The sequence below is a fragment of the Mus musculus genome, chromosome 7 (genome assembly GCF_000001635.26).
Source record: "Mus musculus strain C57BL/6J chromosome 7, GRCm38.p6 C57BL/6J".
Lineage (NCBI taxonomy): Eukaryota > Metazoa > Chordata > Mammalia > Rodentia > Muridae > Mus > Mus musculus.
In genome coordinates, this window is record NC_000073.6 from 3,139,421 (window position 1) to 3,151,921 (window position 12,501).

At 43.8% G+C, this 12,501-nt stretch overlaps 2 pseudogenes across 1 annotated transcript in view; both read left to right on the forward strand.

Annotated features, from left to right (window-relative positions):
• Speer9-ps1 (spermatogenesis associated glutamate (E)-rich protein 9, pseudogene 1) overlaps positions 1 to 5,572 on the forward strand; it is a 16,847-nt pseudogene extending 11,275 nt beyond the window's left edge. The window contains exon 4 of the transcript NR_001583.3: positions 5,231 to 5,572. The product of NR_001583.3 is annotated as a spermatogenesis associated glutamate (E)-rich protein 9, pseudogene 1 (transcript). The remainder of the gene's footprint in view (positions 1 to 5,230) is intronic.
• On the forward strand, positions 10,573 to 11,599 carry Gm29708 (predicted gene, 29708; annotated as a pseudogene).

Here is a 12,501-nt window from a genome sequence, read left to right on the forward strand (position 1 = left end):
AGCACGTGGGCACAGGGGAATTTTTCCTGAACAGAACTCCAATGATCTAAGACCAAGAATTGACAAATGGGACCTTGTAAAATTGCAAAGCTTCTGTAAGGTAAAGGACACTGTCAATAGGACAAAATGGCAACCAACAGACTGGGAAAAGATCTTTACCAATCCTACACCTGTTAGAGGGCTAATATCCAATATATACAAAGAACTCAAGAAGTTAAACTCCAGAGAACCAAAAAACCCTATTAAGAGTGGGGTACAGAGCTAAACAAAGAATTTTCGACTGAGGAATACCAAATGGCTAAGAAGCACCTAAAGAAATGTTCAACATCCTTAGTCATCAGGGAAATGCAAATCAAAACAACCCTGAGATTCCACCTCACACCAGTCAGAATGGCTAAGATCAAAAACTCAGGTGACAGCAGATGCTGGCGAGGATGTGGAGAAAGAGGAACACTCCTCCATTGCTGGTGGGATTGCAAGCTGGTACAACCCCTTTGGAAATCAGTTTGGCACTTCCTCAGAAAACTGGACATAGTACTACCTGAGGACCCAGCTATGCCACTCCTGGGCATATACCCAGAAGATGCTCCAACATGTAAGAAGGACACATGCTCCACTATGTTCATAGCAGCCTTATTTATAATAGCCAGAAGCTGGAAAGAACCCACATGTCCCTCAACAGAGGAATGGATACAGATAATGTAGTACATTTACACAATGGAGTACTACTCAGTTATTAAAAACAATGGATTCATAAAATTCTTAGGCAAATGGATGGAACTAGAAATTATCATCCTGAGTGAGGTAACCCAATCACAAGAGAACACACATGGTATGCACTCACTGATAAGTGGATATTAGCCCAGAAGCTCGGAATACCTAAGATACAATCCACAGACCACATTAAGCTCAAGAATAAGGAAGACCAAAGTGTGGATACTTTGGTCCTTCTTAGAAAGGGGGACAAAATACCCATAGGAGGAGATACAGAGACAAAGTGTGGAACAGAGACTGAAGAAAAGCCATCCAGAGACTGCCCCACCTGGGGATCCATCCCATAGACAGTTACCAAACCCAGACACTATTGTGGATGACAACAAATGCTTTCTGACAGGAGCCTGATATAGTTGTCTCTTGAGAGGCTCTGCCAAGGCCTGACAAATACAGAGGTGGATGCTCTCAGCCAGCCATTGCACAGGGTCCCTAATGGAGGAGCTAGAGAAAGGACTCAAGGAACTGAGGGGAGTTGCAAGCCCCATAGGAGGAACAACAATATGAACCAACCACTACCTCCAGAGCTCCCAGGTACTCAACCACCAACCAAAGAGTACACATGAAGGGATCTATGGCTCCAGCTGCATATGTAACAGATGTCCTTGTTGGACATCAATGGAAGGAGAGTCCCTTGGTCCTGAGAAGGCTCAATGCCCCAGTGAAGGGGAATGCCAGGACAGAGAAGTGGGAGTGGGTGGGTTGGTGAGCAGGGGGAAAGGGGATAGGATAGGGGGCTTTTGGAGGGGAATCAAGGAAAGGGGATAACATTTGACGTGTAAGTAAAAAAATATCTCATTAAAAAATAAATTAACATGAAAAAAAAAATGGTCGAGTGGTGGTAACACCTGTCTTTAATCCCAGGACTCAGAAGGCAGAGGCAGGTGAATCTCTAAGTTTGAGGCCAATTTGGTCTACCAAATGAGTTCCAAGACAGCCAGGGCTACATAGAGAACCCAGCAGGGTTGGGAAAGCCTCTCTTAGTGAAGACAGTAAGCCCTGGACTTCATTTCCCAGATACACCTAGGCACATTAGTTGTTGTTGCATGCTGGGACATGCATTTTGAAGTTCCCTTTTCCATTATACCTTCAGGCTGAGACTCTAAAGCAGGGTAGAGCAGCGAAACGATAATGTATTTGCATGGTATGCATAGACACAGCACACACAGAAGGGAAATTGAGGTAGGTTGTTTACCCAGTGGTACACATGCACAGTCTACATATATTCTGCCCTGGCTAGGCTTGTGACTTGTGACACCTGTGCAGATTTGCAGTGCTAGAATCTGCGGAAGTAACATATGTGGGACTAGTAGTACATTATCATTTATGCCTATGAAGCAGTTACAAAATCACAGAATAAATGCTCTGGGGGTCCTCAGGAAGAACCTCTGTCACCATAAATTTCTACGGTGATATATCGCAGACATACTTATAACATATGTAGCCCTGCTTCCATGACACCACTCTTACAGTCGTGTTGCAGGAATCTTTCTGGAATAAACACTCCCACACCAAGGACAGAGAAAGAGAGGAGACGTTTGTGACTAGTGGAGCAAAGCCTGGTTGACCTGATCCCAGGATGACCGCCTTAAAGGACCTCGTCTTAGATTCAGTTTTATTGTCTTTTTATTTGAGGGATTGGTTAAAGCTATCCTGAAACAAGATTGCCCTCCTCCCCGCCCTGGAAAAACCCTAACTCTAACCCTGAGTCTGTCAAGAACTGATGCAGGCAGGTGTGTCCATGCTCTTGGATTTCCCTTGAGACCTTTGAGAGCAATGGAAGTAGGTGGCCAGACATGATCTCAAAAGGAGAATAACAACACTCTAAGTACAAGTGGAAGAATTTCTGGTGGAAAGAGGTCTGTTTCTTGGCTGTTGGGCCAGTGTCATTTTGAAAGTCCTATTTTCTCTACTTGACCTAAACACTGAAGGTGTGTGAGTTTCAAGTTAATTCTCTCTGTGGGTAGGAAAGGTTTTTACCAAGCCTGGGGGAACAAAAGCAAACACCACAACCAGCAAGTTTCAGTCCCCTTCACTTCATAGAACATCAATAAAGTCCACTTCTACATGTGTAAATAGCTAGGACCTCTGTTTTCCAGTCAGCATGTGGACCTTGGGTCCCTGGTTAGGATTGTTCCCAGCATACTGCAGACAGGCTTTGCTAGGTTGCTGGCTCCATGCTGGCAACATCAAGACCGCAAAATATGTTTGCAATGAATTTTGTAGGGTGTTTTTCCAGGTGGGTTGTTTAATAAGCTTGCCAGACTAGGCTGGGAGCTGACATCACTAGAATAACTATTTTCCTATCTGTGATAATCAACCAGCCTCCTGATTTTCAGTAGCCCCTCCATTTGCTGTTCCTTTTCTTTCTCCTGGTTTCTATGAAGGGAGTTCCTGGCACCCAGAGTATAAACATCCCCTCTTGGTAGTAATGGAGAGGACTGCAGGGCTGGGTCTGCATGGGTGTCTGGTCTGCTAGTTGGTTTCCCAGACTCACTCTACCTTGACTCTGTGAGCCACAGCTGAGGACCAGGGCCAGCAGATAGCTTCTAGGACCTGTAGGGTTTGGTTTCTTTTTTAACTGCTTTGTCCCTGAGGTAAGAAGTCCCCTTTATTGATACATTGTTACCTCAAGTGTCTTGATATGAGGGGCTATTCTTCCTGTTGTGGGCTTCAGCTCTGGTCCACAAAAGGTTCCATATCTAAATTAGGGAGCAGTTCATCCTATAAGTCTGCCTGTAAGAAGAAAATCTCCTTTATAATTTCCCTGAAATTATAGAAGGACTCTCCCTCCTCTCCAGGCAAGTGTGTGGCTGAATTTCTGATCTGGTTACATAGATAGCTGTCACCTTCTTGGAGGGAGGTGGGGGGAGGCTGACATTTCCTCAGTGGCACATCAGAAAGGGTTCTACCTGGGAATTCAGCAGCTGAGTAAAGTCTGTTGAGCATCCCCATGTAGTTGAGTCTGGCAGAGTTGACTGGTCTGCAAAGGTCAGTGAACACTGTGTCTAGGTGGATACCACCAGAGGAGCAGGATCAAGTGGCCTTCCAACTGCCTCAGAGGCATGTGGTGCTGGCAGTTGGAGCCGGTAGTGAGGTGGCATCACAGGCAAATTTTCATACTTGGGGAAAGCTAATGGGGTGCTTCCTTGGTGTCTTCAAGCAGTCAATATGACCTGGGACTGAGAAGGTACCAGTATCTGGTAGCAAAACCATCCTAGTGAGTCTCAGGCCAAGAAACACCATGAATCAGTATATTAGGAAGTGGTCTGAGTGGCCAGGTAGTCTCAAACAGATCTCTTAGATGCTGTTAATCAGCGTGAATCTAGAGCTCCCTCAGGTGGTCAGCCAACATTAAAGGAAGGCCAGTCAATCTCACACAGTCTTTCATTTAAAGGACTTCATCTTTATTCCATAGCCAGCCATAAAGCCTCCTTTAATGTTGCTCATCATGGCTTGTAAGACTGGGTCTCACACTGGGACTGTGGAGACTCCATGATTAGAAGAGTTCCCTAACCAGGAGCTTGAGAAGGTTCTATGTGCCTACCCAACTGTGGTGCGTGGGGTGGGGCAGTAAAGACCAGCTTCTCCCTTAAGCAGGTGTCTGCCTGGGCAGCCCCCCAGAAACAATTTAAGGGGTCTTACTTTAGATCCACATGTATATAAGAAGGCTAGGCTCATTCCATGCCAGGCTTTAAATTGGCAGTTAACGAGACTAAGCCTAAATCTCTGTTTCCAAGAACTGGACAAGTCCAGGCCTCAGAAGCTGCCCCACCACCTGGCTTGAGGCAAGGAAAAGGGTCAGCAGCAGTTTCCAGGCATCCCCCAGCAAGTGTCCAGCCCCCATACCCTGGTAATGGAATGTCTGAAGAGATGGACCCAACAAACTAACATAGAGGTCACATACCCCGGATTCCCTAATGTGTTTTAAATCAGTCCTGCAAGTTTACTTGAGTGTCTCTGTATTCTGGTAATGGGAAACCCCAGCATGCTGGACTTCTGCAGAATAAAACATTCTTTGCATTTACACACTATTTGAGTCCAGGGTATCTTTAGCGAATCATGTACCCTTACATTTATCCTCATGCTTGGTTACCTCCTATTACTGAAGGGGACTACCCATTCAGGTGAGATGACCTCAGTTGAACTGCAGGTTGGCGCTCAATCGAATCCCACACCCACAGGGCACTCAGTCAAATCCTTTACCCACAGGTCCATGGGACCATTACAAGCATTCACACATTCATTCGTAAATTATCCACTCCCATTTTAAATTCCTAGCCTATTTCTCTGACCACTCTACCATTGCTTTTGGAGACCAGTGCCACCACAGTATACCATTATGGCTTAGGATGCAGTCTCTTGCAGGATGACCAAGCCCATGCTGGCTTTTTCTGCCCATCTCCCCAGGGATCCTTACCTAAGATGGCCAACCTAGTCTTCTCATCTTCCATTCCAGTCTTGACTCTCATGGTCACCTCGGCCATTCGAAGGGAGCTCAGCAGTCCAGCTGGAGCCTTATGCTTCCCAGTTCCAGAGACTTTCAGTGGGCTGAGAGACCAGGAAGTGGCAGCCTCTCCAGACCACCTGGAGACCTGGTAAAGAAGATCTCACTGGGGCCTTCAGAAATATAGTGGGACTCTATGGAATAAGTACTCCTACACTGTTGTGTGTTCCTGATGCTGTTTGAATTCTGATATTCTGCTTCCCCAAGAGAGGTTCTGCCCAACCAGCAGTCAATCTCATGCGATCTCATGTGAACCTTCTCCCATTCTATCTGGTCAATAAAGCCTGTGATTGGACCATGGAGGGCAAAGGTGAGACAGGGGGTTGGGAGAGTGACAGATAGAGAGGAGGAGGAAGCAAAGGTGGAGCAGAACCATGTAGCCAGGAGAAACCTCAAGTAGCAAAGGGTCTTTAAGCAGTGCTTTAAGTAAATCACTAAATAGGTAGGTAAATTATATCTAATAATTGAGGGTTTTAACCTTATTTTATTTCACTTGCACACTCCTCTGTAGGACCCCCATTAGCTGTACAACTGTCAAGGTAGTGGGGCTTCAGGTGACTGAACTTGTGACTGGTGGGCATCCATTTGGAGACACCAAGTACATTGTCTCTTGAATAACACAGGTGCTGAATGGTAACCAACACTTGACAAACCTTCCTCCTCCTTTACCCTTCAACCCTGTGACCACTGACCTCAGAGCAATGGTACCTGGCAGGACATGGGAATAATAATCCTGTCATTTAATGCCCTGGAGGGCTGCTCATTGAGTGGTATGTCATGTATTTAACTTTCACAATTGTTTCATCCCCAAGACCAAAAAGAAAGCGCAGAAAAAGTGACCAGGCTGTATCTTGGGTGAGGCTATAAAATGTACTCTCTAGAAAGGAGACAGCATAAATGACAAGAGAAAGACTCAAATGTGCCTTTCCATTCCCATTTCAAGATTTCCTAACAAACTTTTCTGACATGAGACATAGTAGAAGAAACAACTGCCTATTTTAGTGTCACCTCCCATAAACTATTCTTTCTGATAGTTTTTTTTTCTCCTGCCTCTGGACAGCTGTGTGTTCGAGATTTGGTTGGCTTTTAGTTTTGCCCTTGTTTGTGGCGTGGGTTTCTTTGTTTTAATGATTAGCATGTGACTGTGTGTTCCATGGTACACATGTGGAGGTCAGAGGACAACTTGGTAGAATTGGCTCTTCCACAGTAAGACCATGCTTTTTTTACTTCTAGTAGTCATCTTTGCCTCCCCCTATTTAAATGTGTGATTCTTGGTTGACAACTTGACTACACCTATAATTAACTAAAACCTAAGTGGCTGGGTACACCTATGAGGGACGTTTTGTTCTGGATCATTAGAGATGGGGAAAGACCCTCCTTAGATCAGTCACCACACCTGCTAGCATATAAGACATGGAAGAAGGAAGTTTTGACTCTTTGCCTCCTTGCTCTTTCTCTCTCTGTCAAGTTCATTCCTTCACTGGCATTAGACCCTACTTTGGGGGAATTCAGACATGTACAGAAGACCAGATGAGACATCTAGCCTGTTGAACTGGATTCTTGAACTTTGCACTGGTAAACAGCCATTGTTGGACTAACTGGACCACAGCCTGTAAGCCACTCTAAAAAATGTGTAAGCTTCAGAAAGGTCCTAATGTCTCAACCATGTACTCTTCTCTCTCCCAAGCCTGCTGAAAAGGAACCATCCCCAGACAGAAGTTTCCAATTGTAAGGTGAAGGTCAGCTGCCATCTAGTTATTAAAGATCTTGTGAGGTCATCCTTTTTCTTTTCTCCCTTAATAGCAGTTGGCCCTGGAATTGCTCCACAAAGATGTGTTAGGGGCACACAGCAGGCTCTCCACTGACCAGCCTTCTGTTAATGCACTGACTCATTTGGAGAACTGTTCAAATCCTCCTGTAGGTTCTGCTTTTCTAAGAATTTGATGGTGCAGGAAAATGCTTCCTAGATGCCAGTTTAGTTTGTTTCTTTGGTCTAAGCATTTGTAATTTTGGGATAATTTATAGGTTTTTTTATTTATGTGTATATGTGTGTCTGTATGTATGCCCTATGTCTGTGTTGTTACCCAAAGACCAGAAAAGGGCTTAAAATCCCCAAGAGGTGAACATATGGTTAATTTTGAACCACCCAACATGGATGCCTAGAATCTAATTTGCATCCTTCATAAAGCCAGAAACATTCTAAACCACTGAGCCATCTCTACAGCCTGTGATTACTTCTTTAAAATACCATTAGTACTTAAAAAAAAAAAAAAAAAGATTAAGTGAGCTAGGAATATAGCTCAGTGACATTTGCTGAGAGTACAGAAAGTTCTGTCTTCAGTCCCCAGTACTGAGAAGGAATGATGTCTGAGCAAGACAAGGACCAATGAGGAGTGGCACACTCCTGTACAAAAGGACTGTATTAGCTAATCTGCAGTCACTGCTCTCAAGTGCCTAACAAGAAGGAAGATAAGCATCCATTTTGTCTCACACTTTGAAGGAACTGGGAAAGTTTGAGAAGGAAATGTTGACAAATGTGCATTATGGTTATCTTAGTTACTGTTCTATTGTGTAAAGAGATACCATGACCAAAGCAACATATAAAAGAAACACTGGGGCTGGTGAGATGGCTCAGTGGGTAAGAGTACCCAACTGCTCTTCCGAAGGTCAGGAGTTCAAATCCCAGCAACCACATGGTGGCTCACAACCATCTGTAACAAGATCTGACTCCCTCTTCTGGAGTGTCTGAGGACAGCTACAGTGTACTTACATATAATTAATAAATAAATAAATAAATAAATAAATAAATAAATAAATAAATAAATAGCACACGGTGGCTTTCAACCACCTGTAATGAGATCTGATGCCCTCTTCTGGTGAGTCTGAAGTCAGCTACAGTGTATTTATAATAATAAATAAATCTTTATTTATTTATTTATTATTTATAATAATAAATAAATCTTTTTAAAAAAAAAGGAAAGAAACACTGAATTAGGGGGTTGCTTACAGTTTTAGAGGGTTAGTCCATTATCATCATGGTAGGGAATGTGATAGCATGCAGGCAGGCTAGCATGGTGCTGGAGACATAGCCAGGAGCTATATCCTGATCTACAGACAGCAAGCAGAGTCTGAGATTGAGACTGGCAAGGACTTTTGAAATCTCAAAGCACACCCCCAGTGACACACCTTCTCCAACAAGGGCACACTTTCTAGTCCTTCCCAAACAATTCCATTTCCTGATATCTAAGCAGAAAAGTATATGAAACATTGTTGCCATTTTCGATCATACCACCACTCTGGTAGTTTTAGAGCTTCTGAGAAGATCAAAAGTTCTAGTTAGCCAAGCCATGGCGGAGCACACCTTTAATCCCAGTCCTTGGAAGGCAAGGGCAGGTGGATCTCTTGAGTTCCTGGATGGCTAGGACTACAGAGAGAAACCCTGTCATGGGGGGAGGGGGCAGAGGGGGTGAGTTCAAGGTCACTTGGGAGGCAGAGATAAGTCTGGTCTACACAGTGTGTTCCCAGAATGTCAGGCCTATGTAGAAAGACCCTGCCATCTAGGCTATGTAATACCAAACAGTGTTTTGAAACTTGTATAGATTCTGGAATAACTAAATCAAGTTGACCTATAATCCATCCCTTCCCAATACCGCTAGCCTAGCTGTGGTGTTGTGCCTTTAATCCCAGCACTCAAGAAGCAGAGGCAGCCAAATCTTTGTGAGTTTGAGGTCAGCCTGGTCTACAAAGTGAATTCCAGAATAGTCAGGGCTACACAGAAAAACCCTGCCTCAAAAGGGGAAAAAAGGAAATCAGGCTGTATGCAAACCTGTAAAAACATTTTCTTAATTAGTGATTGATGGGGGAGGGCCTAGCCCATTGAGGTTGGTACCATCCCTGGGCTCCTAGATGCTATAAGAAAGCAGGCTGAGCAAGCCAATAAGCAGCAACCCCTTCCTAGCCTCTGCATCTGCTTTTGCCTCTGAGTTCTAGCACTTCTTGAAATTCCTGTCCTGACTTCCTTCTATTATGAGTAATGATGTGGAAATGTATCCCAAATAATCCTTTTCTTTCCCAAGTTGGTCATGGTGTTTCATCGTGGTAACTATAACCTTAATGTGTCTGTCCATCTATGTCCAGCTGCTTCATGTTTACTTGGATTCTCTAGAATCACAGAACTTATAGGTAGTCTCTATATAGTAAGAGAATGTATTGATGACTTACAGTGTGTAGTCCAACTCCCAACAATGGTCAGCAACTGCTGTGAATGGGAGTTCAAAGATCTATCAGTTGCTCAGTTGCACAAGGCAAGCAGTCGAAGAAGAGAAAGAGTAAATATTCCTTCTTCCAATGTCCTCCAGCAGAAGATGTAGCCCAGATTAAAGGTGTGTGCCATCACTCCTTTAATCCCAGATGACCTTGAACTCAGAGATCTCCCAGTCTTAATCTTCTGGAATTCATAGCCACTATGCCTCAAGATCTCCATGCCAAGATCCAAGTCAGAAACTTGTATCTCCCAGCCTCCAGATTAGGATCACTGGTAAGCCTTCCAATTCTGGATTGTAGTTGACAACCAGGAATAACCACTACACTTACTGGAGCAGAGAGTCACTGCCACAGTAATTAGTGTCCTCTCTCATTTGGCTTTAACATGAATTCCCATGGTGTTTCCTCACTAACAGCAGTGATCCTAGAAAATCAGTTCTGCTAGGGAAGGCTTTGAATTGTGCTTAGTTTTACCTTCTGATTCCCTTTAAAAGAAACAAATGAGGGCTGGAGAAATGGCTCAGTGGTTAAGAGCACTGACTGCTCTTCCCGAGGTCCTGAGTTCAATTCCCAGCAACCACATGGTGGCTCAACAGTCAAGAACACTTGCTGTTCTTACAGAAGACCGTAGTTTGGTTACCAGCACTCACATGGTGGGTCACAACCATCTGTAATTCCTGTTCTAGGTGATCAATGCCTTCTTCTGACCTCCATTGGCAGCAGGCAGGCGTGTAAGGCACATACAGAAATGCAGTCAAAATATGAATACACCTAAAATAAATAAATTTGCTTTCTTATTATTTTTTCTTTCAAATATGGAATCATCTCATGAGGCCAACAATTTAGCTATTAGAAGAAGCATTTATGGACTGAGCTTTTGAGATGTTGACAAATAACAAAAGTGCATCTCCTCACCCTGACAGAATTGGTGAGGGTAAGTCTGACCAACCACAGGGCTCTGGAGGAAAAGATGTCAATGATTTAACAGACTGGTCTAGAACAACACCCACCAATACAGAAATACTATTTGTGAGACCTCAAAAGAAGAGCCTCTTCTCATGTCAGGACTGCGGGAAGGCCTTTAGTCATGGGACTCAGCCTAGTCGGCATCAGAAAATTCACACTGGTGAGAAGCCCTCTGAATGTAAAAACTGTAAGAAAGCCTTCCTGTGGCATAATCAGTTTACTCAACACCAAAATATTCACACTGGGGAGAAACCTCATGAATGTAACATCCGTGGAAAGGCCTTCTGCCTTTTGGGTTTGAGCTTTGTAATTTATAAGAAAATTCATACTGGTGAAAAACTATACTTATTTAAAGACTGTGGGGAACCCTTTAGACGAGGTGATGAATCTTGTCTGCATCAGCAGCTTCATACTAGGGAGAGAGACTATGAGTGTAAAGATCGTGGGAAGACTTTTAGCCATCTCTATAAACTTCTGCAACACAAGAGAATCCACAGTGATGATAAGCCCTATGAATGTAAAGTCTGTGGGAAGGCCTTTATTTGTATTTCCAACCTCAGTCAGCATAAGAGAATCTGCACAGGTCAGAAACCCTTTGAGTGCCAAGAGTGTGGGAAGTCCTTCACTACAACCAACTACCTCACTCAGCATCAGATGACTCACACTGGGGAGAAGCCACATGAATGTAGGGAATGTGAGAGAGCCTTTTAATGGGTTTCAAGCCTGGTTAAACACAAGAGAGAGCATTCAGGTGAGAAACCCTATAAATTTGCAGAATATGGGAAGGTCTTTAATTGTGGCTATCACGTCACCCAGCATGAGAGAATTCACACTGGGGAAAACCCCTTAGAAATGTAAGGACTAAGGGAAGACCTTTATATACAGATCAAGCCTTCCTAAATGTGAGAGAATTCATACTGGAGAGAAAACCCGTGAGTGTGAGGAATGTGAGAAGGTCTTTAGTCATAGCCACCAGCTTAGACAGCATGAGAAAATTCACACGGCAAAATGGTGTAAAGGAGTGTGGGAAGGTTTACAATAATATAAGCTATCCCAGAGAACATCCGAAGACTCACAAACATTGAAAGCATTGACTACAAAGAGCTTACCAAGGCCTCTGGCATACATCTTTTCTTTCTTTGGTGAGTAATTTATCTTAAGCCAGCCTTCCATGTTCATTCATTTTCCAGAGGTGAATTTGGGAGAGTTATAAACATCACTTTTCTTAGTGGTCACATCCTTCCATACTGGCATTTTTACTGAATAAGTTGGTTGATAAATTCATAGAAGCCCACCAACACTATTTCACCATTTACTACAGTTCAGGCTCATTCTAGGGAGCAGCCCTGCTCATGTGACACTCTTAGGAAAGACAGCCTTAAGACTTGGCAATGGGGCTGGTGAGATGGCTCAGTGGGTAAGAGCACCTGACTGCTCTTCCAAAGGTCCGGAGTTCAAATCCCAGCAACAACATGGTGGCTCACAACCATCTGTAGCAAGATCTGACGCCCTCTTCTGGAGTGTCTGAAGACAGCTACAGTGTACTTACATATGGTAAATAAATAAATCTTAAAAAGACTTGGCAATGTACCATGCCAGCTAACATTACTGTCCCACCCCTTTGCTCTCTGTGGCACTCACTAGCTGCTCACCACCCCTGATAAACTTATCATACACTGAAGAAAAGCAATTGAAAATGCATTTAAGACACCTTGCTAATCAAGCACCACAGTTTTAACCCAACCTTCCTCAGTGTTCTGAGAACACACCCTCTAGCCTGGGCAAAATCCAACACAGTTATTCAGTAATAAAATAATAAAATGTTGAGTGTCTCACATAATTTCTTGACTAATGGCCAGGTGTGGTAGCAAGTGCCTGTGATCTCAAGAGGCTGAGATAGGAAGATTTAGAGTTCAAGGCTAGCCTGAGCAAAATACCAGATTCCAGACTCACCTACATAGCATAACCCAGTCTCAAAAACAAAAAGAACAAGA